Source organism: Lissotriton vulgaris, chromosome 4_1, assembly GCF_964263255.1.
Source record: "Lissotriton vulgaris chromosome 4_1, aLisVul1.2, whole genome shotgun sequence".
Taxonomy (NCBI): domain Eukaryota; kingdom Metazoa; phylum Chordata; class Amphibia; order Caudata; family Salamandridae; genus Lissotriton; species Lissotriton vulgaris.
Window position 1 is genome coordinate 656,263,238 of NC_141691.1, and position 22,943 is coordinate 656,286,180.

Here is a 22,943-nt window from a genome sequence, read left to right on the forward strand (position 1 = left end):
CTCGGCTCGACTCGACACGTGAATACTTCGGAAACTGGTGGGCCTCTTGACACCTCGGACCTTGCTTCTTTCGGCTAGGCTCTGGTCGGGATCCTCCGCACTCCTCACCGCCTTGTCTGGGTGCTGATCGCAGTCTTCGTCACCTCCGTGGGTCAGAGGGAGATACAGGAAATCCTGCCAGTACGCGTAGTTTCCGTCTAACTGATGGCAGGGGACAGAGTTTGCAACGCACCAACCGGCGCGTGGGGTGGGGGAGGGGTCCCTGTTCGGGCGCCAAAATAATGTGGTAAATATTTGATTTACCGTCCTAATTTCTATGCAGGTAAGTACTTAATCAATAATAACTCAATCGGAAAGAAAGAGGCAGAGTCCGTGGTGTTAGAGTTCTTTGGGGTTTTATTCCTTAAAAAGGAATGGTTCTAGAACTGGATATCATGTTCCTGCAACCACAGGGGTTCAGGAAGGGATAGAGCAATATTTTATTGACAATACATAGCTTATATACTTAAGTTACATTATAGAAACCAATACAGTAGGCGTAACAGCTGAGAGAAACAAGATAACAGCATCCACGTGGTAGTGGTACGTAATTAGAAGGCGTGAACTAGGCGTGAACTAGGCGTGAACATAGAGGGGTGTGCTAGAAACGTCACAGATAGGTGTCACAAGTGGGTGGCAACAAAGCAGAATCTTGTAATGTCAGCAGAAATCTGAGGCCTGGATGCGCGCGCAGCTGTATGACGTGTGATTGACGTGAAAACTGGAGGGTGCAGGGGACTTGACATTTACACTGACGGAAAGAGACAGAAGTCTGGCATGTCAGATCAACTCGTACTTCTATCATATCTAATATCTGATGTTTGGGAACCATATTATCTAAACGGAAAGGTCTCTGGGGCAGAAGCTAGTCTATACTGACTGTGAGTGCGTGTATAAGCGCCTAAGTGTCTACATGAGAATGCGAGGGGCATGGGCCTACCATGGTAACAGAGGCTATGAATTACTTGCATGGAGACAGTGAGGCCGGGCCCTTTGCTCTGCAGCTGGGGGGATGTTTACTTAAACTAGTAGGCAGGAATGCATTTTCGAAGAGCGGAACAGATAATTCGAAGGTTGAATACAGTCTTGGCAGGCAGCAGGCTGAGCTAAGCGCCGTGAGCCGCACAGGGAGTAAGGCAGAGGTCACGGGTACAGAGACAGCCTGGGCCGATATTTTCGGAGTCAGAAAGCAGAAAGAAAAGGCTCGATGGCAGAATTCAGGGCCTACTTTGCCAGAGCTGAAAAACGTGTAAAGTACACCACAAAAAGACGTTGGCATAGCATACTTAGAAACGGAATATTCAACCCATTCAGGGTGGGTCTGAAAGAGGACATGTTAACGTTGGACGCAAATGTATTTGCGTCTTCATAGCTGGCACAGGAGGGAAGTTACATGCACTTTAAGCTGGTACATGGAGACGGTGGGGTACACGGTAGGGAACATCACTTGACCATAAAATTTATATTTCCTCAAATTGACCCCTCCACTGTCTAGCCTGTGAGTGTATCAGGGCCTGTTGGACCATATTCTGTCACCCACATTCTAGAACCTTTTCCTGAATTATCTGAGTCCTCACCTGACGCTGGAGTGTTGTCAGGGGATGGGGGTGCCTGTTGGGCGGAGGGAAGAAGGAACTCCGTACCACTTTGGGGGCACGGGTAGGAGCCCACCCAGAGGGGAGAGGGGATGGGGACAGGAGGGGCAGAACACACCCAGGGAGGCGGGCACACCAGAGAACCTTGGAAGGGGGTGTGTGTCGTCAGAGAGGTTAGAGCAGAAAAGGGAGAGTGTGAGCCTTGCAATGAAGGAAGGGAAGCTGGTGCACAGGCTTCAGCTAACAGAGACAGAGCTGAGGACCTTGAAATCATGTGTGCCAGGTACTTCCATGGTGGCAGCGTACCCGAGGTTCGGGGTTTGGACCAGTCACAGGGTGTAGAACCTGGACTGGGGTTTCAGGTGCAGGGGTTGCCTGACCTGGAGGGTGGGGTACCACTAACTATGGACCCTACCACTGTGACTTCCAGGGGTACCTATCCGGGTAGGAGGGTGCAGAACTCTGGGAGGGGGTGCAGAGGGAGGAAGGACTCTCCTCTGACACCGGGCCAGTCACAGGGCACAGATCCTGGGTTGGGTGGCCAGGTTCAGGGGTTGCCTGACCTGGCGGGAGGAATCTCTGTATTCAGAGTTCCTCCGGTTGTGACTGCCAGGGGTACTACTCCAGGTGGGAGGGTGCGGAAATCTGGGAGGGGGTGCAGAGGGAGGAAGGACTCTCCTCTGACACCGGGCCAGCCACAGGGTGCAGATCCTGGGTTGGGTGGCCAGGTTCAAGGGTTGCCTGACCTGGCGGGAGGAATCTCTGTATTCAGAGTTCCTCCGGTTGTGACTTCCAGGGGTACTACTCCACGTGGGAGGGTGCGGAACCCTGGAAGGGGGTGCAGAGGGAGGAAGGACTCTCCTCTGGCACCAGTCCAGCCACGGGGTTAAGGTCCTGGGTTCGGTGGCCAGGTTCAGGGGTTGCCTGACCTGGCGGGAGGAATCTCTGTATTCAGACTTCCCCCGGTTGTGACTCTCAGGGGTGTCCCGAGGTGCCCCAGCTGTGGACACTGGGCCTGGAGTGTTCTTTAAGAGAACCCCAGGTTGGGAGACTAGGCTGTCCCGATGTGTCATCCAGGAGGGAGGGTGCGGAACCCTGGGAGGGGGTGCAGGGAGAGGTAGGTCTCGCCCCTGTCACCAATTCAACTTAAGGGTTTAGACCCTAGGTTGAGGAGGAGAGTGGAAAAAGGTACCACGGGCCTGGGGCGACTGCCCTCCACTCTGAGAGAGAGTAAGGGCCAGAGACATCTGGATTGGAGGTCTGTCCTGGCCGCATCCCACTAGAAACACCAGTGGGGTGGTTGGATTAGCGAGGATGTCATGGTGGTATTGGGCCTGCGTCCACCTTTTTCCGCCCCAAGCAGGGAAGCCCATCAAGGGAATGATCGGTCTACCCTGGCTTTTGGCTGGGGGGGAGATGTGTGAGACTTGGCCTTTTCCCCAAATTTTTTCGCCTTTTATTTCCCTTTTAAAACAGAATGCCCTCATGATAACAACAATGTGTAGGCCTTGTGTGGTGGAGAATGCCCTGTGTAGATTAAAACTAGTGTTAAAATACAGGTGCCTTATACCCCTAATATGGCTGCCACAGACCACTGCTGCAGCAGCGTGGTTTAGTGGGCGCATTCTAGTAGCCAGGGGCTGGCTGGAACCCTCAGGCAATGTATCCATCTTAGCCTGCCAGCCTGTCCACAGGTAGAATGGCGGAACCTCCTGGAAGCCTCTGGAACCTTCTGGGAGAGGTGAGGTGACACCAACTGCCACTACCAACAGTCAACTGGCAGTATATAAGGAAAGGGAGGGAAACTTTCCTGAGAAGAGGGACTGAGGGAAGACCTGGGGAAGTACCTACGCAGGAGGATAGGCAGTGGGGGTCAGGGCAGGGTCTTATGATGCTGGAATGACAGGGCCTAGTGTGCTGCTTTACAAGTGTTGAGGTATCCTGTTCCCCCCCCACTGACCTAACCCCGCGGAAGGGAACCCCCAGGGACCACTTGAAGGGATTGACTGAGAAGAACTTGGAACACCAGCCACTAATTTATCCCCCCTTCAAGGAACAAGAAACCAAGCAACTAAATCAAGGAACAAGAAACCAAGCAACTAAACTAAGGGCGCAAGAAACATCACGCCAAGAAGAAAACTAAATCCCCACAGGACTTTTGAGGAACTACCCAGGTATTGGCGCTGTGTCGCTCCCTGTGCCCCTCCTGACGCCACCTGGGGTTCCTGCGCTAACCTGCCACTGCTGGGTGGCTTGACCTGTGAACTGCCTTTATTTAAAGTCAGCTACTGCTGAAAGCGCTATAGTCTATTGGAGTAAGCGCTATTGACTGCCTATATTAAGCGCTGTGCTAGTACCTCAAGTGCTTTCTTGTGTGCCCCAGAAGAGCGCTGTATTATGCCTCCAAGCGTGTGACTGGCTGGGAAATGCCGTGCCCTGTGGTAGCGCTGTGAGACCTGCTGTAGTTGACCAAGCGCTAGGCCTCTGCGCTAACTCTGGACCCAGGCGCTGGACTGTTCCAGGCTATGGTGCAAATGGATGGCTTTCCCCTGCATCTGAAGCGCTACAGTGCCTGTGTAAAGCGCTATGTTTTGTTCTTCTTAACAGCGCTAGAGACTGCGTGCCTTGAAAAGCGCCGTATCCTGTGCCCCTGAGGAGCGCTATATTTTGCCCCAGGCGCTGTCAGTATTCAGCGCCCTTCTGCCTGCTATTGGGTCGCCCCAGAGCGTCGAGAAGTGCCCCTCAGGCGTGGCCTGTGCCAAGCGCTTACCTGTAGCGCCTAGCGACGTGTGGAAGTTGCCCGGGCGGCCCTCGGTGCCAGGAGAGGGCCGCCGCCACATCTGAGAGCCGTCGTCACCGCCGCAGCCCGGCCGTGGAGTGAGGAGTTTCCCCGGCGGCCCCCGGTGTGAGGAGAGGACGCCGGTACGTTTAGGAAGGCCCGCGGCGGTCCCTGAAGCTGTAAGGGAGTCGGCACCCTTGTCACGTGACGGGGGCGTGCCGCGTCTAGAGCCGCGCCCCCGCCTGCTTGTTCGGCTCTTGGCTGCTGCCGCGCTGAGACTTGGGCCGGCCTTGCTGTCGGAGGGGCCGGACCAACCCCCCCCCTCCCCGAGCAGCACGGAAGCCGGGAAGAGATCCCGGAGAGCTCCCTGAGGAGAGGGAGAGCCCTCCCTGAGCCCCGCCAGCGGACACCAGCCCCACGAGGCCCAGACATTGCCGGAAACCTCTGCAAGGGGCCCGATCGGCCCGAAGGTTAAGGTAATCCTTGGGGAGGAGGGCGGGAGGCCACAGAAGGCCCGTGTCCGCCCCTCCCCGGGGAAAAGTTGTTACTGGACCCCAGTGGCCCCGTTGTGCCCCCAGCACTACCGGAACTGGGCAGTGGCCCAGATTGACTGGTGGGCCCTTGAAAGTTAACCCCTGACTGGGGGACGTGACTGCTTGTTGCCTAAGGCCTTGGCTAACTTTGCCCTAATGAAATACTGGGATTGTTATTCTAAAATGTTTTCCCTTTCATGAGGAAATGCTGATCTATGAAAAAGGAAATGTTTAGTCCTGTTAGTTCTGCAATCCTGGAGGGCCTATTTGATGACATGTTAAACCCCTACAGCCAGGTATTAAAAGGTTCTGCCCCCAAACGTAGGATATGTATATTTCTGTCTAAGGCAGTGTTGTCTGAATGCTGTTAGCTGCCTCAGAAAGTGGTTATCCTTACCTAAGGAAAGGTGGTTACTTTACCCAATGGAATGCTTGTTCATGCTCCATGGAAATGCCTATGCTGGTTCAGAGAGAGTTATTAACTGGGTGCCTTAGGTAATAGGGCGCTTAACCCTAGGTGGTGAAATGTTCTGGGGTCACATGTCATGTTTATTCCAGCCTAATGTAGTGGTTCCCATTGGCCTCTAGAGATATAAGGAAATGGTTACTCCCATTTGAGGAGAGATTTATTCCTGATTAATAGGGATAATGCACTGCTATTCCAGCCTCAGGTGTTGTAGTAGTTTAACCTAGTTAAAAGAAAGGTTGATTCTTACCTGATGAAATGGGTAATGCTGGTTAAATGAAATGTTTTACATTGAAGTCTTTTCCCTGTGTAAGGAGAGTGATAACTTTGACCTATAGTCAGTTATGATACATCATTTATCTATTTATGAGATGTTTTACTCCTAATATGGGAGAAGAGTTATGCACAGCTAATGTTCCCTCTAATATGGTGTTACATATTTAAGGAAATGATGACCTACACTTAAGGAACCGTTTATTCCACCATAGGGCAACTGTTAATTAACTGCCTAGTTATTTCATGTCTACTGAAATGTAGACTGAGTTTAAAAGGACAGGAACTGCCTAGGGTTGACTCCTGAAATGTTTATTCCTGGGTAAGAAACGGTTTACCCTTACCTACTGAAATACATTGCTCCAATCTAGGAAAGTGTTCACTCCTACTAGGAATAACTCATAGAATGGTTTAACCTACACAAGAGGTCATTTATTTATAATGAAATGTTTTGCCTCTTGAGTGTTATATTTGTTGAAGCCTAAAGTTATTTATGATACATCCTTTATGCATTCATAAGTTTGACTCCTAATAGAGGAGGTGAGTTATGGCCGCTTAATTCTGAGGCTAATAAGATGTTACACATCTAATGAAATGTTTTTATTATCACTTAATGCACTGCTTACTCCGACAGCGGAGAGATGTTACTGTTATGGAGATGCTCTTCGCTTACCTGAGGAAAGGAAGATGGGTATTTGACGCAGTGTTGTATTCATGACTTTATAATGTAATTCTTACAGGTGATAAGAAGCAAGGCATAGGTCAGGCCTGTGTTTTATTAAAAATGTAGTTATCCAATATTTAATATTTATGGAATATCTAATATTTATTCAGCTGAAGTTTAATGCCAAGTGTTGACACACAGGTATCTGAAAGGAGAGCTATGAAGCTAATTTAATGATGAATTCCTAATACCCTGATCCTGCTCTATCTTAATAAAGTTGACTTGAGTTTTTACACAAGCTCACTGGAGTGGTGTCACTAATTGCGTGGCCATGTTTCTGACTCTGTGGTTGCGTGTGCTGTATGGTCGCTTAACACATATGCTTTCTGATGCCTACCCGCTCGTGCCATGCTACCCTAGGGGACTGGTGACCCCAGTTCCAACACTGGTGCACTGTGAGGTCATGATTTACTATGCTTTAAAAACGAATACAATTGAATATATTATGAACAATGTGTTGTAGAATGCACCCTTTCTTCCAAAACTTTTTCGGGGAGAGAACCCCTCCAAGCCTCCTTGTAGTGGTCAAGCTCGGTCCCTGAGTTCGCTCGCAATGCACTGTATGGGGGCTGCTCTGACTAAATTTGCCATTTCTGCTTTGGGTTCCCAGTCTGGCCCTGCCTGTAGACCACCTGGGATTATATACAGGAAAAACACCATGGTAGTAGATTGCCCCATGATGTGTGTGATGACAAGCCGCAGTCACAGTAAGGAACTATTTTAAACTTTTCCCATCAACAAAGCAATAATATAAAGTCACTGTCATAATGTGTAAATCTACGAAATGCTGTGGGTTTCACAGACCTGCAAATCAAGCAAAGAATAACAAAGAGAACAACAGACAAGCCAACTGTTAAAGGGATCGGACCCGAAACCAGCTCTTTTCCTCTTGTTATTTTTTGGAAAAAATTGAGAAAGTTAGCTCTCGCAAAAGACAGATAAAACTCTGTTTAGTGAGACGTAGGAAACATGAGTCAAGCATAAACTGTATAGCATCCGAAATGAGCTATTAATTAGCATCTTGCTGCTAATGGGTATGATTAAAACACGGACAGACCACAATGACAAATGAAATGCTTGCTTTTGTCATAAGGTATTGTAAATATGATTTTTTTTTGCTGTTAATCTTGTGCCATGCCCCTAATGACTTAAGAAGAACATTACGTAAACCCCTATTTAAACAGTTCCAAAGATGAGATTTAGCATCTATGATTTATCTGTGTACATTTTTGTGGTTTTAAACTCCTATAATTATTTAGTTGCAGTTATATTTTCCTAAGATTAAATCTTCTTCCATGGGACAGAGAGTGGCCATTCAAAAGATTGGGCAATCAAAGGAAAGATGGAAATAATGGCTTTTGGCTTGCAAGAGCCAAAGCAGAAATCATGTTGCTAGACAAAAAGTTGTATACCTTATTAACTATATTCTAGCCAACACAGCTTGGCCCACTTCCAGCACCAGTGGCAGTTGTATGTCACCCGGGTGTTACTTTTAGCTCAAAATGATTCCTTGAATCCTTGTTACAGACTATGGTTAAATATTCTAACGTTTGTGTTTACTGACAGCTGAACACCACAAGCTACTAGAAGTGGTCATGACCAGATTATAGTACTGCATGGGCACTTCCCATAACCCCCCAGAAAAGTATGTACAGATATTACATCAACTAGCGGAATTCATGTTAGCTAGTTATTGAAAAAAACATTAATGTGTCTGTCAAGTCATCCCAAACGTCTTAGCTATTTATGCAGCACCAAATACAGCCCATGGCTCTGGTTCAGAAATACACTACATGAGAAAGCTTCAAGGTGTCTATTAGATACCTCGCATTTCCAATAACCACCTAAACAGCAAGACTCCTGCCCGAAACTAAAAGTGCATGTTCCAAAATGGCGTTCCAACAAGTTGGTCAGAATGTTACAAGTGGCATGGGCCTGTGAAACAATGTTATTAAAGAACTGTGGCTGATGCTTATTTTAGCCATTTTCAAATAAAGATTAAACCAGTATCAGACCAAGTTACAGTTATAGATATGACGACAGTGGTCCATGGGATGCTATCAGCACTGACTCTCGGGGCTTATTTTACTTTTGTTAGTCACACAAAAGGGCATATGCTACATTTGTTTCATGTTTCATGGATAATTTTCCCGGTCTACAGTCTGGGTGTTTGCTCTTCAATGATGCTTGTTTTTTTATTTCTATGTTATTTTGTATTTATTGTTAGATTAGTTTAAAAGCTGGACTACATAGCATTTGTGTTCTTCATAAATAATAAATATAAGACAAGATAGAACATAGCTGCATATCATTTCTTTAGTTTGGCATTTGTCGTAATTCCACCTGGTACCTTACCTTTAGGGCACAGCATAGCTACACTCAAGGAATTCCAGGCTCATATCAATCACTTGCCACTTTCAATCTGTACTTAGGCATGCGATTTTAGCAACCATTTCTAAACTCTATCCCCTTACACCAATAAAGAACATTCCAACTTTTTTAACTCTGTGGGTGAGCTTGTGAGCATTTTTAGGATACATGAACATGGGAACAAGGTCGTTCATACTTGGAGGTTACAAACATTCTGCTTTTTACACAAGAAAATAATTTCTACGTGGCTCTGTGTTGGAGACGATGTCACATTAATGTACATAATTACGTGGAAAGTGGTGGTAATATTAAGAATTTCGCAAATATATTAAACTTTATTACACAGTTCATATGCTGTTCTCACAGACAACACATGAAAGAATGCATCATTTTCCCTTCTAAATGCCACAATATTTTTAGTTCCCATGGCCCTCAAGAACACTACAACTTACACTGGGCTCTACACAAAGAAATAATATTTACTGCATCAATCAACACAAATGACATAGACTAGACACAACCCTGGTTCTACTCTTTAATCTAAAAGAGTACTCACTGATGCTCCTGTTTTGTACTGAGCCAGCTTCCATGAAATGGGCTATCAGGGCACAGTGTGGTAAATTAATAGCAGTTTCCGGGCAGGGGTGTCTGCTCAGGCCAGCAGTGCAGTTGAATGACTCCTAGAGCCATACCATGTTCTGGAATTTGGAAAGGATGATGAGGCATGCTTGCCATTTCTATCTAAGACAAGAGAAACTGGAGGGCTGGAACTGACAATATCCCAGTACGGATCAGTTTCGGGGGATAAGGGTCAGAAGAACATAGTTCTTGCAGTTTTGTGAACTTGAGAGACCTATGGAACATGCAAGCACTCCTGCAAACTGCTATTGTAGAGTAGCAAATCAGGTAGGAGAAAAAACAGATTTGCCTATTTATAGATATATTTTCTGATTCAATGTGTAGGAGAAAAAAGCAGAGCATTGGAAGGATTTGTGAAGAGTTAAGTTCAAATCTGTGTGGAAACAAAACAAATGTGGGTAGAGTTAAAACATGAAATAAACTTGGTCAGTCAGACTCAGCAACAAGGACTTTTGTAGACAAACTCAAAGCTAAACACAACAGAAGCAGATCACTTTTTAAGACAATCAAGCCCTGGCAGACCTAACTATTTTTTACTCCTCGTCAGTCAAAAATACAGAAGATCTGACAGCACATCAACAGCACCAAGCCTTTCTTTACACTCTCCCCTTCTCATGCAATTCCACAATGGTCAGCCTTCAAAGCCCTAACAATCACAGATCTCACTGACATACTCATATCCCTCAAAGTCGCTTCTTTGAAGATAATGTGTAATCCTCATTCTTCATCAAAGCTCCCTCTGTAGAAGATCGCCCCCTACTTACCATTGTCAATGGATCCCTCACTCAAGGCATCTTCAAAGAAGATCTTAACAGAAGGTAGATTCTTCCACTCTTAAACAAACCTACATTCAATCCTGATGACTTCGCCAACTACCAACCCATCACTCACCTACTATTCCTTGGCAATATAATTAAAATGTTCAACTCCAAGGTCACATTAATGCTAATCATCTTCTTCATAACTAACAGTCTGACTTCAGCTCATGCTGCCTGCTTCCTTATATGAATATGACCTCTGCCTTGTGATATTGCTGGAGCTCAGCTGCTTTTGACAGTCTACCAGCCAACCCTCTTATGCAGTCTGGAGTCTCAAACACAATTTGCCAGAAATGTCAATCAATGGTTCATCTCCCACCTTTCCAACCAACACCAGTTTGTTCACATGGGCACCTCCAAACCCCAAAAGTTGTCAAGATTCACCATTATGCTCATGATACACATCTGCCAGAAAGTTTGCTCTGCTTCAGACATTCAGTGCTTCAAATACTGCCTGTACATCATCGTGGCCTGGTTGTTCAGTGCCTACCTGAAGCTCAATCCAACCAAAATAGAAATCCTGCTATTTGCCAAGAACATTAAACAAGAAATAGCGCAAACATGGGGCCATGACATATTCTCCACAGATTCGAACCATCATTTTCACTGAATTATCGACTCGCTTAGAAACACTTTGGAACCAACATCATTCTCGATTAATGCAGGGGCATATTTACAAGCCCCTAATACCACCGGATCGTTACCTTTTCTGATACTCCATTCCCCATATTTACAAGGTGGCGCTAAGCCACTTAAAGTGGCTTTGCACTACCTTTTAAATAAGCCTCTTTCTGCAGCTCTCTACTGATGCTAAGGGGCATGCAATAGGTGTTGCAGTGAATGTTCCACCACAACACCCATTGCTCTTTGACGCTGCCCCATATTTACAAATATGGGGCAGTGCCAAAAACTAAGACCAGGTAAATCTCGTCTTAGGATAGCAATACGAGGAGAAATGTTCTTTTCTTCTCTTAGTTTGCTCTTTCTGTGTGTGCTGCATTTTGCAGCACACAAAGAAACAACAAATTGCCTTTAAAGTTTGTTTATGTGCAGGAAGGTGCCCCTTCCTGCACATAAACAATTGCCCCAGCAGCACAGACACCCTTGCAACATGGCGTAAGGTTGCCTGCGCTAGCTTGGCAGCTTTTTTAGTGCCAGCGCTAGGGGAAACCCAAAGGTGCACCATATTTTCGTAAAACAGCACATCCCTGCCTTTTGAAAATATCTGAGTGTGGCATTGCCAAATTTGGCGTTACACAGCGCTCTGACATTTTCTTGCACAAAGTGCCAAAAACACAAACAAGGCCTGGTACCAGATCTCTCTTCTAACAAAAGTGTAACTGTTTATTCCAGGCAGTAACATCAGAACTTCTGTTGAAGCCCTCATACTATCACATCAGGTGGATGGTAATGCCCTTCTCTGCAGCATTGCAGACTCAGCACTAGAATCTCTCAAAAGCATCCTATACACCATGGTATAGATCAATCAGGGCCAAAAGAAATTTGATCATATTACCCCCAATGGGATGGAACTTCATCTTGAAAACCATTTTCAATATTTACAAGGCTATCACAAACAGCAACCCATGTTATCTTTCACACAAGCTCACCATTTCTGGTGATTCTTGTATACCCACAGCCAGAACACCATGAAACTGCAGACTAAAATCTACAAATAGGAAAAAACACAGCAGCAGTATTTTTCCTTGGCCAATGGAGCTGCTTGGAACTGGAACAAAGTGGGAATATCTGGATCTCAACTTTCCACTAATTTTCCAGTCCTGGATGTGGAACCACCCGTCTAAGATTCTGGAACTGAGGTGGTTCCTTTGCAATGTCCTTTTCTGGTGATATGCAGACATAGTTATTGACCAAAGTGATGGGTCTACCAGCTTTTAGTGATGATGCTATATCCAAGGAGTAGTATCCCAAAACATGGGCACAATGAAATGTCAAGGAAGACTCTGCACTTGGTTATCCTCAGCCTTCCTGCAGAGGAAATCACTGAAAGACAAAAAGGCAGGCACAGCTTAGAAACATACTCACCCTTAACAACAGAGTTTTCTAACTCATACCCCTCTACCCACACCACCCACCAAGTTTCAGTGCTCAGAAAGGACTAATCAATAATGTCCAACTAAACAATCCTTATGTAATTTCAAAGGCAGGCCTGTCTTATTCATTACTCGCTTCAAACCCCCAGTCTCCGCCTCCTGCCTTCAGGAATGCAGGAAATACCGTTCCACTGTCTGGTGAAGCTCTATCCCATTCTCCATCATGTGTCATGCTAAACAGGAGGCCAGTCAAAATGGATCCTACTGGTCCTAGACTTTCATCTCACATGACAGTTTGCTATCATACATGTGCCAAAAATCCACCAGGTGATATGTGTCTGGAATGTCAGTGCAAGGATCTGCGTATTGCATCTAAGTGAATCTTTACAATAGTGGGTCTGGTAGACCGCACTCCTGGAACTGAAAACAAAGTCTGCTCAAGTCTATTAATCCATAAAAACTGGTGTATTGCCACCATTTCTTTATGTCAACAACCCAGTATGAGGACAGTAGTCCCATGTCATTAAAAAGGGCATTTGTGTTCTTTCCATGCATGTCATAGAACAGGTCATGGAACTTGGCTGTACTATGTACAGTTCCAGGCCTTAGTGTGCATGTGCTAGATTAGGTGTGCTAGTTAGGCCAAAAAAAAGTCAGGATACCAGTTCAACATGCTGGTAGGCCACTCAGGAGAGGGTACATACCGGCATACCGTGAAGGGGACATTTGTACCCCACCAAACGCCTGACATGTATATGCCTACGAGAGCTCTTATCTCTACTAGCAAGATGATGCTGAACCAACCCCCACACAAAATAAATTTAAACAGCAGCTGGGAATATTCCTTTTTGTTGTATCTGCATTATGAAATAGCTCCCTTGGCACCTTAAGCTAGATGGATAAAATCCTCACATTCAGAAATGTTCTGAAACACTGTCTTTGAAAGAGAGTTCCATTTCTGGGAATTTCTTTGTAGAGTTGCCTCTTTGGTGCTTCATAAAGTTGATGATAATGAGTTTCTTCTGTTTTTCCTCTGAGAATCTGCATGCACATCTGGGACTGTATTACAGAACATGATTAAGGGGCTCAAGGGGCATGTGCACCAGCTTTATGTGCCCCAGGGCACATTGGTAAATACGGATGGGGCCGCAGATGCTTCTGCAGCCCTTCTGTAATAGTGAAAGCGCTGGCACACATATAGTGCCAGCGCTTTCTCAAGAGAGCATTCCCTCATTTGCATGCGGCTGTGCACATTAGGGAATTCCTTTTTCTCTGAGCCTGTGCCGTACTATGGTCGCAGGCGCAGAGAAAAAGACGCTGTCAGGAGGTACACTGACAGTGCTCCACCCAAAAGGTGGCACACTGTCAGTGCGCCCCCTGATGGTAGCCCTCTGGAGGGGAGCAAGGTGGTCCTATGGACAGCCCCAGACATCCCCCTGCAGGTGGGTGCAGTCACTCACTGCACTCACCTGCAAGGGGATTTCAAATCCCTTTTTGTAGGGCACGCAGATTGCCGCCTGAACAGAGAAACATGGAGTAGCATTTAAACAGCTGCTCCATATTTCTCTTAAATGCACTGAGGGTAGTGCATTCTACATGATAGGGTGAACTTTTCCTGTTTGCACCCTGTGCACCCTCTTAAATGTACATTGTGTCCTGTCCAAATTGCCTTTAAAGTTTGTTTATGTGCAGGAAGGTGTCCCTTCCTGCACGTAAACAATTGCCCCAGCAGCACAGACACCCTTGCAACATGGCGTAAGGTTGCCTGCGCTGGCGCTAGGCAGCTTTTTTAGTGCCAGCGCTAGGGGAAACCCAAAGGTGCACCATATTTTTGTAATTACAGCACATCCCTGCCTTTTGAAAATATCTGAGCGTGGCGTGGCCAAATTTGGCATTACACAGCGCTCTGACATTTTCTTGCACAAAGTGCCAAAAACAGAAACAAGGCCTGGTATCAGCTCTCTCATCTAACAAAAGTGTAAATGTTTATTCCAGGCAGTAACTTCAGAACTTCTGTTGAAGCCCTCATACTATCACATCAGGTGGGTGGCAATGCCCTTCTCTGCGGCATTGCAGACTCAGCACTTGAATCCCTCAAAAGCATCCTATACACCATGGCATAGATCAATCAGGGCCAAAAGAAATATGATCATATTACCCCCAATGGGATGGAACTCCATCTTGAAAACCATGTTCAATATTTACAAGGCCATCACAAACAGCACCCCATGTTATCTTTCACACAAGCTCACCATTTCTGGTGATTCTTGTATAGCCACAGCCAGAACACCATGAAACTGCATACACCAGGATATGGCTCCTGGTATATTGATTTCTCTTTTTGCTAGGCCAACCCGCTAATTTAATATGTGTCCAATGGTTATGTCTGTCCCTGACAATGTGAGGTCACAGACCTGCCCGGACACATGAATGGGTGCAATAAGCTTGCCCTCATAATTAACAGTAGACCACAGTCACTGTTCTGGTTTCATCACATTAAGCAGTAGCAGAGTACCATGTTTAAAAATGTTTAATGTGGCCAGACCATTTTATTTGTGCCAAGAATAGTGTTGTATAATGACTCCTCTCCTGTAAAGTTTGTCTCCTATGTGAGACACAGCTCAATTATCTAAGCTTCTGAGTGTGTGTGCTTGTACTGTGAATCAGTGATGCATACATGTTAGTAGGACTTGGTGTATGTGACTGAGTACTGAAGCCAGTTGGATACATTCTGGATGCCCTTGCTAAGAATGGCACATGATTCAGGACGAGGAATAGGATAGCTCCTCCCAGACAGTGAAAGTACATTGTCTGCTATTGGTGCTGGAGCGTGGAGAACCAGGCAGTGAAGGGAAGGGAATGAAGGCTGGACAATCTTTGGAAATTCCAAGATGATTCTGTTAGCAAGGGGCTGCTGATTAAATATTTTTGAGCACTGCTATTTGTATTTGGTAGGAAGGAAGGGTGGAAATGCAGTTGCTGTTCAAGGTGTGGAAGTTTCTAGGTCATGTCTGCCCATTTTACTGTTTCTTCAGGATGGTTGATGGCAGTAAGGTACTGAAACCTGACACTACATTGTGCCCATGATGTGGGTGCTCCTGTTTGAGATCAACTCGATGATATCTGCTGTGAGAAGTATCATATTGAACAAATGCTGTGTCTGTAAAGCAGCCTGAGAAGGACATTTGAAAAATAACCACAGAGCCAATTCTGAAATTTGAGAAACAAGGGTGAGGAACACAGAATATGTGAAGGGCTGCTGTGAAATCAGGGCTGGGATACAAAATTTTCTAGCTATCGCGACAAGAATTTTAGATTCTATTAAGGACACGGAGGTGAGAATTATGCTTTCTCATTTCTTTACTGCAACAACAGCAGCCAATGAAAATGAAAGTACACATGTAAAAAATAACATTTCTCATGAGGCTTTGAACCACGCCTCTCTTACAACAACCAATCACAAAGGTATCATGTCTATAAATCCTGGAGACACTAGTCCGGCCCCATCTTTCTTTGCGCGAAAGTCAGTAACAGTCTCATCACACTGAGAAGTTTAATACTGCAACGGAAAACAGATCCAGCAGAAGTCCCAACGGAGAAATCTTGAACAGAAAAGGAAAACCTCCATCCGGAAGGAGCGGCAGCCAAAAGCACCGGCGGTCTTCAACTCTTGTTGGAGTCGTTTCCTAGAACATAAAAAGGAAGTTTGAGAAAAATTTCCACCACAACCTAGATCGTTGTAAGGGTGGGCAAAACAGTTAGGTAAAACCACATAAACAACAACAGTTGTATAACAGTCCCAACGGGTGGGATAATCCTCGCCTCCGTGTCCTTAATAGAATCTAAAATTCTTGTCGCGATAGCTAGAAAATTTTGTATTCTATGGCAGGACCGGAGGCTTCTGAATATGCTGGTTCAAAGCTCACATTAAAGCTCGTCAATCACGGCATCAGAAACATGAGGAATCGGTTTGTAATAAAACACCTTAAACATTGAATCTGAGGACCAGTCAGCTGCCTTCAGAATGTCCTCCAAGCGGGAACCCAATAGGTAAGCCTTAGAAGCCATCGCACCCCTCGCAGAGTGTGCCCCATAAGCAGAAATATCAATGCCGGCTTCCGACATGATCCACCTGACCCATCTGGCTAAAGTAGCAGCAGCGACTGGCTTGAACGGTTTCTGAATAGATATCAATAACTGCCCCAGAGGATCCGCCCTGTGTACACTAGTACGCTCCTCATAACATTTAAGACATTGAAGAACACACAGCCTGCCGTTATGAGGAAAGGCAGGATAATCAACTGAACGGGACATGGTCTTAGTATGTCTAGTAATGACAAAGGATACACCTTGGGGTGAAAACATCCTCCCAGCCAAATCCAAAGCTCTGATATCTGAAACCCTCCGACATGAAATAAGGCACAATAGCATAGTAAGCTTGGCAGAAAGCTGTTTCAGAGACAAATCACCATTATCGGGCCAGGATTCCAACAAATTCAGAACCTTATTAACGTCCCACATGGTGGAATACCTGGGCCGAGGAAGGTTGGCCACACTCACGCCTTTAAGTAACTTAGATACCAAGGGATGCATCCCCACAGGTTTACGGTCTATGTGGTCGTGACCAGCAGAAATAGCAGACCTGAAGTTGTTAACCGACCTGTAGGCCAGGCCAGAAGTCGCACACTCTGACAAAAAATTCAGTACCTCTGTTATATTTGATCCCACGGGATCCACCTGTTTTAAAAGGCACCAACCCACCCACTTCTTCCACAAAGAAGAGTATCGTTTTCGGGTGGAAGGAGCCCACGCTTGCTGCATAAAGCTGGAAGCCTCCCGTGAAAGGCCTGCAAGGCATTCATGTCTCCGGAGAGCGCCCATACCATTAGTGACAGCTGGTTCTGCAGGACCAGGGGGTGGCACGTCCCCACTGGGTCCTGCAGAAGTGTTGGGAAGACTGGGAGCCGGAAGGGGAGGTCTATTGACAATTCCAACAGTGTGGGAAACCATGACTGAGTCAACCAATAAGGCGTTACTAGCACCACCGTCGCCTCCTATCGGCGCAGCAATGCCGCTACTCTCGGGATCCGTGCAAACGGTGGAAACGCATAATTCCTCTGTTGTCCCCAATGATGAAGGAACGCGTCCGTCCCCAGTGCCATTGGGTCCGGTCTCCAACTGTAAAACAGGGGAAGATGGGCATTGAGGCGCGAGGCAAGCAGGTCGATCCGACACGGGCCTCGTAGCGACATGATCCGGGAAAACAGCAATGGATGGAGCCTCCAATCGCTGGAGTCCCGGAGAAATCGGGAATGCCAATCCGCTACTTGATTGAGTTTCCCGGGAAGGTATTCCGCCACCACGGAGATCTTGCGATCCAGGCAGAAGTGCCCGAATTCCTTCGCAATGTGCACCATCATCCGGGACCTCGTCCCGCCCAATCGATTGATGTATCGCACCGCGGAGACATTGTCCATCCGAAGGAGGATACAACAATTGCTCTTCAGCGGTGAGATAGACCTGATGGCAAAAGACCCTGCTAGAAGCTCTAGACAATTGATGTGAAGTTATAGTTCGTCTGCAGACCAACGTCCTCCTGTGGCAAACTCGCCGCAGCGAGCGCCCCAGCCCCACTGGCTGGCATCGGATTCCACCACGACATCCGGGGCTGTGCCGAATATAGCTCGGCCGTTCCAGGCTGACATGTGGTCCAACCACCACTGAAGCTCCTCCCTGGACTCGGAGGAGAGAGGGATCAAATGATCGTAGTGAAAGTTTCTCTGTAGGTAGAAGATCTTGAGCCTCTGCAGGGCTCTGTAATGCAAAGGTCCGGGAAAAATGGCCTGAATCGACGAGGCCAGAAGGCCCACAATCCATGCAAGAACCCTCAAAGAAATCTTCTCTTTGGCCAGGGTAGCTGTGATTTCTCTCTTGATCGACCTGATCTTCGGCAGAGGAAGGAGAAGCTGGGCCCAGACCGAGTTTATCAGGAAGCCTAGGAATTCCATCTGCCGATCCGGTTTCAGCACCGATTTCTTGGTGTTGATCACGAATCCCAGATTCTGCAATAAGGACGTTGTCCACTCCAAATGCGTGAGAAGGAGGGACCAGTCCTGTGCCAGGATCAGCATATCGTCTAGATAGACAATCAACCAAACTCCCATCTCCCGGAGGAGGGAGACCACCGGCTTGAGTAGTTTGTTGAACACCCAAGGGGCCGAGGACAACCCGAAAGGAAGTACCTCGTAACGAACCCAACGCCCTTTCCAGGGGAACTGCAAAAACTTTTGATGTGATGGGCAGACGGGGACCGTCAAGTAGGCATCTTTCAGATCCAGTCTGACCATCCAGTCGTTCTCCAAGAGAAGGTCTCGCAAAAGATGGATGCCCTCCATCTTGAAGTGTCGATACGTGACAAAGGGGTTGAAATCCCTCAAGTTTAACACGAGGCGCTGACCGCCTCCTTTCTTTTGAACAAGAAAGACGTTGCTGCAGAAGCCTCCCGGCAGGAAGGGTCCTGCAGCAATGGCCTGTTTTGCCAAAAGCTCGTCTAGTTCTGAGTCTATAAAGCTCTGTTCGAGATGGGAAAAAAGGAGAGGACGGGGGGGGAAGGGCTGAATGGGGCAAGACACCATCTCTATCTCGTAACCCTGGACGGTCCGAAGGACCCACACATCTGAAGTGAGAGCTGCCCAATTCTAGACAAAATGGCGCAATCTTACCCCTAACGGAAGTAAAGGAAGACAGAGACTTACCGGAAGATTGGTTATCGAAGTTCTTGTAGCCTCGATTGATTCCTTTGTTATAGCGGCCCCTGAAGCCGCGTGATCGGGACGGGTAAAATCCGGCTTGATCCGGTTCTTGCGTGTACCCTCTACCCCGTCTAGGGGCGTAGCCTCTTTGAGGACTGGAATTTGAGTAGCGCCGGTCGAGCATCCTCTGCCACGCCCGGCCCTACCAGAGACCTGCAGAACACGTTTCAGCGATACCTGAGACTTGTCCAAAGAAGCAAAAGTGTTCACAAATTTTGCAATATCCTTAACGAAATTGTCCCCAAACAACTGTCCTTCCGCCAAAGGACCCGGCTCCGAGGAAGCCAATTCCACCAGTTGGGGGTCGATCCGGAGAAGGACGGACTTCCGCCGTTCCGAGGCAAGGGCGCAATTCGCGTTGCCCAGCATACAAATGGCCCTCTGAGCCCAACCCGCCAAAACCTCAGGGTGTATGGCGGCACCAGTCTCTTGCGCCTGCAGAGCCAATTCCAGGATCTTGGCCAACGGGCCCGAAAGGTCGAGGACCTTATCTTGGCACGCTCTGAGCGCGCGATCAATCCATTTGAAGTAGTGTGGCTCACTGGTTAGAGGCGGCAGACCCGAGAGCAGAGGACGGCCCGGGTCCAGGGTTCGATTCCCGGCACGGCAGGTTTCTAGACCAGGGTCAGCGGACTCGATAATTCTCTCTCCTCGGTGCCCACTCTGATCAGTGATCACACTCGGCAACTCTGGGCATTAGCTTGCCTCATCTTCACTAACGGCCCCACCAGACCGCCGGGGATGCCTGGTCTCACCCTGGAGATACCCACTAAGGGACCATCTCTCAGGGAAGCCAGGAAGGGTTTCGCAGCGGTCGAAGCACCTTTGGACCCTATGGGTAAGTAGTGCGCTATATAAATGCCTATACATTTACATTTACATTACATTTCTTCTGGTCCTTTTTATACTTTTTACGAAAAGTGGTCATGGAAGGGTCTATGTCCGGTGTGAGAGCCACTTTGTGGGGCAAATCAGGGCGCGGGCATTCAGATTTCAGGCGGGCACGAACCTCCTTGTCGAATCCCTTGCGGAGATGAGTCTCCAGATAGGTCGCCACCGCCGGAGGGGGAACCCAGTCGGATGATCTGGGGTGGACAATGTCCGTCGGATCAAATAAAAAGGGAGTGGGAATGACCGGGGAAGTGTGTTTACGCTTTTTAGTGCGTTTGTGCGGAGCGGCATCCGAGGAATCGGTATCGGTGCCAGTATCCATCGTGGTGATAACCAGGGGGGAAGTGGGGGGAGGGTAACAGGCTTGTCTTGGGATCGAGACTCCTGGGACTTATAAAGTTTGTCGTAAGACTGGGCATGCGGCCAGGAAAGGTCAAGAGCCGCCTTCTTCGGGGGAGGGGGGTGAAGGGGATCTTTGCCCGGAGCGGGCATCAGCTTACCCGGGACCAGCAGGTCCAACTTCTTGGCCAGAGGGGAGAGGGCCGAGGAAAGGGCTTTATCCAATTTGGCATCGAGTTTTTTGTCTATGATCTCCTCCATGGAGTCCCCTTCATAGAATTCCTGCTGTCCCTGAAAACCATACGCAGCATCCTCCTCTTCGCAGTACTCAGCGTCTGCCATCGCAATCAGGAATCCGAAATTCCAACTCTAGTCCCCAGCGGGAAGCAAAGACCAGCCCGAGCAAGGGCGTCGAGGGTGGGGGGTGCCAGGCGCAGGAGCCGGAAATAACAGGAAAAAACAAGAGCAAGGCCAAGTCCCACTCTAGGACTAATGGAGGAAAAATGGTGTCGCCCGAACCAATATAAGCTGCCCAAAAGCACAGAAATCGCCCACGGCTCCTGGCCCAAGCTGCGTCGATCCCCACTTCAGCCGGGGGCAGAGCGTCGTTCTGGCACCTTCGAGAACTGCGCGTGCCAACACGGCGTGCGCGGGCTCCCCGAGACGTGCGTAAGGCCTCAACGGCACCTACGTACGCTCGTCCCCGAGGGGGGGGCTAACCCCTCACTAGTGCGGCTAGCCGAAGCTTGCGCCGCGGGCAGCGACGACTGGAAGTCGAGGGAAAGGATCGGACAAGCCTAGGTGCGCAACACGCGCCACCACGGGGAAGCGGGGAACGGAGCGAAGCTCCGGCCCCAATCTAAGAGCAAAGCGGACAATGTATGAATAAACAGTGCCAAGAAAGCGTAAAGCGATCAATCAAACTATGCAATATACATGAATAATAAGAAACAATAGTCAATGGCATCAACCAATGTGCAGGCATCAAGCACAAGTAATAGAGCAAACATGAAAGAAAAGAGCACTTATCTGGGCTGTGGAGCAGCAAAGAAAGAGGAGGCCGGACTAGTGTCTCCAGGATTTATAGACATGATACCTTTGTGATTGGTTGTTGTAAGAGAGGCGTGGTTCAAAGCCTCATGAGAAATGTTATTTTTTACATGTGTACTTTCATTTTCATTGGCTGCTGTTGTTGCAGTAAAGAAATGAGAAAGCATAATCAGAAGCCTCCGGTCCTGCAATAGAATCTCCCTGACAGCCAGTCTCCCAAAGGAAAGGGGACATCACCTGAAGCGCTCTATTCTGCTAGAGAAGCAAAGGATCTGCTTGAAGAAGCCAAGAAGCCTGAATGCCCGCTGAAAGAAGAAATGAGGGTCCCTGCCACTGCAGTAGGGGAGACTGTCCTGGACCGAGTGGCCCAAAGCTGCTGGTTCTGCACGAAAGAGGGGAACCAGTTAAGGACGGCACCTGATAGGCCCATTCTGGTTTCAGAGGTCTCTTTGTAGAATTTGTGACAGACCCTGTCAAACGCAGCTGATAATTCTAGAAATATTAGGAGACGAGGGGCATATTTACAATAGAAGTGACGGAGCACGACATTAGCCTTGCTGAAATGCAGGCCTGCACTGTATTTATAACAATACAGTGCAATTTTGCGTTTCCCGTGTGCTGGCACTAAATTTAGCTGCCTTGCTCTAACACAGGCACCCTTGCACCAAGGTGCAAGGATGTCTGCATTGCAGGGGAAGATTGTTTTATGTACAGGAAGGTGTCGCTTCCTGCATATAAACAATCTTTAAATGATGTTCTGTAACTTCTATGTGTGCTGTTTAATGCAGCAAACATAGAAGTAGAGAAACGTAATTTTTAAAAAATGATTGTTTATGTGCAGGAAGAGACACCTTCCTGCACATAAACAATCAATGGTGTTTTGCTTTGTGCAGCACAAATGGAAAAATCTAAAATGAGGAGAAATTAAATAGTTTTCCTCATTGCGCAGGGTAAGACCAGGTTTTCCCTGGTCTTAATTTTGGTGCTGTCCCATATTTATGCCACCCTCGTAAATATGGGGCAGAGCCAAAATCAATGGGTGTTGTGGTGGGACGCCCATCGCAACACACATTGACCTCCTCTTTCACGCTAAGTATAGCCTGAAAGGATTCCTTATTTACAAGGCAGCGTTAAGCCATGTTAAGTGGCTTAACGCTGCCTTGTAAATAAGGTGAAGCCCCTATCGCCAACACAACATCGTGAACAGTGGCGCTGTGATGGAGATAGGGGCTTGTAAATATGCCCCAGGATTTGTTTTGGTTTAGTGATGTTTGTATATCATCTAGGATGTTTAGAATGGTGACCTCAGTATTGTGTTCAGGCCAGGAACCTGATTGGTGTTTGTCTAATTGTCAAAATTCCAAGAATTTCGACCTATTAGACAAGCAGCAATCAGGTTTCAGGATCGAACATAATACTAGGTCACCACCATACATGATATAAAAATATCACTAAATCTAAACAAATCCTGTCGCCTAATACTTCTGGAATTATTAGCTGTATTTGATACAGTCTGTCACCAATGCCACTAGGAGATCTTTGAAACTGGAGTGGGCTATCA